The sequence below is a fragment of the Miscanthus floridulus genome, chromosome 15 (genome assembly GCF_019320115.1).
Source record: "Miscanthus floridulus cultivar M001 chromosome 15, ASM1932011v1, whole genome shotgun sequence".
In the NCBI taxonomy this organism is placed as follows: domain Eukaryota; kingdom Viridiplantae; phylum Streptophyta; class Magnoliopsida; order Poales; family Poaceae; genus Miscanthus; species Miscanthus floridulus.
The window spans coordinates 35,735,699-35,739,597 of NC_089594.1; the positions used below are offsets into that span (position 1 = coordinate 35,735,699).

Consider the following 3,899-nt stretch of genomic DNA (forward strand, 5'->3'; position numbering starts at 1 on the left):
AATTGTCTCAAGTATTTGTGATGAACGGAAAAGCGGTAATAGTCCAGGGGCTCACAAATCTAATTTCAGAGTTGGCAGTAGTGTCCACCTATGTCTTGTCATCAGTGTAAAGCACAGACCACGAGCAGGGGCTGTGTAGTGCCTACCCCTGTCTCCTCAGCGGTGTAAATCATAGATTTCACAAGCGGGCTAGAGTGCCAGCAGCCTCTTCTAATAATTAGACAAAAAAAGCACCCACTGGTTATCGTGGGGCCTACTCGATCACGAGCCCTCGCCAAGGCGGCTCCAGGCCCACTTTTAAGCTTGCTTCTAAGCCCATCGTGCTAGCTTCCACTAGCGCAAAGTCTATTTTAGGAGACAAAACTATTTTATTTGCAGAGAGGGGCACAAATTGGCACTGCCTCCCGAAATAGTTAGCCAACTTCAGAGGCAGTTGGTTTATTCACATATTTGATATATAATCATCTCCTAAAATTGATTAATAGGCTTCCTAATAGGTCTGCCTCTAAAAATGGGATTCACTTTTAAGGGCGGACATGTTAGAGCATCTCCAAGAGTTCCTTAAATCACCACCTAATCCTTAATTTTTAGAAAGATTAGAAAAAAACCCTCTCCAACAACTTATAATACTTCTTCCTAAAATTTACGCACTTGGGAAATCTTCCCCCGTTCCGCGTAACTTTACGCGGATGCGACCTCGCGCTTCCTCCCGCGGCCCTCCGACGTGCGCACCGCCGCCGTGGCCATGGGCGACGACGACGTGCTCCCCGACGCGGCGGCACTGTCCTTCGCCTTCGCCACCTGGCAGCAGCACCAGCACCAGCGGCCGGGGGCCCTGGTCGGCTTCTTCCCGCGGTCGCACCACCTGGACCTGGCCCGCGGGAGGTGGGCGTACACGGCGGCGCGGCTGGGGCGGTACTCCATGGTGCTGACCAAGCTAATGCTCCTCGGGTCTGACCTCCTACGCGCGTACTCCTGCTCGCCAGAGCTGGTGCCCGCGCGCGCCCGTGGTGGACCGTGAGCGCAACTGCGAGGACATCCTCATGAACTTCGTCACCGCCGAGGTGACCGGCGCCGGGCCCGTGCTCGTGGAGGCCGGCGGCGTCAGGGACTGGGGCGACCCTAGGAACGACGCCGGCGCCGGCGAGGGGCATCGAGGCGGGGTCAGGGACATGGGGCTCAGCGCCACAGGCGGGCTGGGCCACTAGGAGAAGAGAGGGCGCTGCATCACCGGGTTCCACCGCCTACTGGGAAGGATGCCGCTGCGGTAGAGCTACAGCAAGGTCGTGCAGGCCACCGCCGGCGAGCAGGGCCTCTGCAGCAAACGCGGCCGCCTCGTCCGCTGCGACAAAAAAAAGTCGGGAAAAAATGATGTGGGACTCAAATTTAATTTTTTGAAAGTCATTTATTGGAACTATTGGAGATGCCCTTCTTTTTTCCTCCCAATACCTTTTTAGAAGTTTGGAAACTACGTGTTTTTAGGGGAAAAAATAAGAAACTCTTGGAGATGCTCTTAAGAGGTATGCCGGGGTTAAAAGGCTGAGGTCCATTCCAAATCCCTTCTCGAGAACTAGAATATAATACGCCCTCTTACTCACTCAATCAGTCAGCCCCCTCTCTCCAACTCCCTCCATCTCTTCCTTAAGTGACTCAGTTGCCGCCACTCTCTTATCTCGCAGGTGCTTCTCGATCTCTCCTCTACCTCGGGCAATGCTTCTAGCGGCTAAGGATGGTGAAAGGATCCAAATTATGGGCTTATGGCTGGGGCGGTGAAAGGATAAAAAATGGGAGAGCATGTTTTGACAGTCAAGTTTGGCACAATAATATAGTTATAGTAGAATCATGTTGTTTCAATAATTAATTGGCTAATTAGACCATGAATTATTGATGGCTGATTAGTTTTAATACATAGACTCTTTCTGATTCCGATTTAGAGGCGAAGGATCCCTCTCGTTCTGCCTGTGAACGATTCCTGGGGACGCTTTTTAGGTGTAGATAGATAGATGTATATAATATAAGATAGATTAGTTCTTGGAGTGAAAAATCGGTAACAATATATGTAGGGATAAGTGTTGGAAAACGGGATTTCCAGCAAGTGGGGATCTAGAGCGCCTTTGCCTAGCTGGTGCCCTAGGCAAAGGCCTAGAGGGTAGGAAATAGAAGGTGGGCCCGGGTCCAATTAGGGTTTTATAAATGGATTCAACCCCCTCCTCTTTTACAGGATCTGTACCCCCTTTTATAGGGCACTGTTTGCTACTGCAACTCTTTACAACTTTGCCCTCTGACAGCTGTGGTACATCCTCGGAATATTCCTATGCTAATACAAGCTACTAAGGGTAATCTGGACATCTTCCTCCTCAACCACCTCTATTTGTTGGGCCGCTGCCAAGGGCCCATCAGTGGCCTGCTACACAACGCCACTGCCAACACTGGACCTCCTCCGGCTTCCTGGACCTCTGCTTGGGGCCTTCGCCTGCGCTGTGAGAGCCTTTGCCCTCAGCCGTACTCAGGCACCTTCGTCGCTCCCTCCGAACCTTCACCTGCGCTGCGAGAGCCTTAGCCCTTGGCCGTACTCAGGCACCTTCGCCGCACCCTTCGGACCTTCGCCTAGAGCGCCCGGTCGAGCGAAGGTTCCTCCTTGTTTTCCTACATGTTGTTCATGAAAAACTTGTTGATTGTTAGTTCGCATTGTTATTGTGAACCTTAGCCTCTGCGGCTCGTAACCTTGTCCCAACAGTTCCCCCCTTTGAGGGCGTGGTCTGGTTCTGGCGGGCCTTGTCCTCAAAATTAGGTCCTTAGGTTCTGAGGCGCAGAGGCTCTTGCGTATGCGGAGGCTTCTCCCTGGGTCGCCCGGATCAGACCGTTGCGTTCATGACTTGTCACTACTTGATTGGCTGTGGTGGCTCTACAACCGACACGCTGTCAAACGGATGTGACCGTTGGTCCTAGAAGCTGAAGCGACGGGGCGGGGGCTATATAATAGGGCTGTAGGTGAAGGCTATGCCGTATCCGCCATGCTGTCGCTTTCTTGACCTTTGCTTTCCAGGTTCACTTTTCTTGCGCTTAGCCTTCATCTGCTCGCTTTCTGCCTCCGCTTCCTTGCACTTAGCCTTCATCTGCTCGCTTCTTGCCTCTGCTTCCTTTTGCACTCGTCGAGATTCTTGGAAGTGGCTTCTCCTGTTAGTCCTCCTCCCCGCTAGGCTACTTTCTTTGGTCCATACCATCATCCGCCGGGCTACTTTCTTCGGTCTACGTAGTTTGATGAGTGTATGGTTGCCAGTGCAGAGGCATAGGAGTTTGCAGAGGATCTGGGGAGTGTTGAAGCCTCCATCGCCGACCTTATTACTGCGGAGGAAGCAGAGGATATGGCTCGGTTGAGCAGGACATGGGATTTTGGGCCTTCGCTCATGATGGAGGATATGGTCGAGGAATTGCGGAAGTTGGGCATGTTTGGTGAGACTAAGGTGAAGCCTCCACAAGGGCAAATGGTTCCTAGGCCGTAGGCTGCTGACGCATTGGTGTTCAAGGATTTCTTCCTTTACGGCCTTTGCTTTCCCGCTGCCCGCTTCCTTCTTCAAGTGTTGGAAGCATTTGAGGTACAGCTACATCATCTCACTCCCAATGGTATTGTTACTTTGAGCAAATTTTGCTGGGCTTGCTTGTCTTATGGTGCGGAGCCCAATGTTGGTACTTTCTGCGAGTACTACAAGCTCCAGCGTCAGCCTAAGTGGATTGGCAAAGGTCACTTGGTAGCTTAGTATGGGAGCTGTGCTTTCATGCCGTGAAGGAATCAGAAGGGCTTCTTTTTCTCAGAAGAACAAGTGGTCAAAGGATTGGATGCAGTATTGGTTCTATGTCAGGACAGGCGGCCTGACCTCTATGGATAACGAAGGAAAAAA

At 51.9% G+C, this 3,899-nt stretch overlaps 1 pseudogene; it reads left to right on the forward strand.

Annotated features, from left to right (window-relative positions):
* The first annotated feature begins 682 nt into the window (after window positions 1-682).
* LOC136507353 (glycosyltransferase family protein 64 C3-like) lies at window positions 683-1,965 on the forward strand (annotated as a pseudogene).
* The last annotated feature ends 1,934 nt before the right edge of the window (window positions 1,966-3,899 follow it).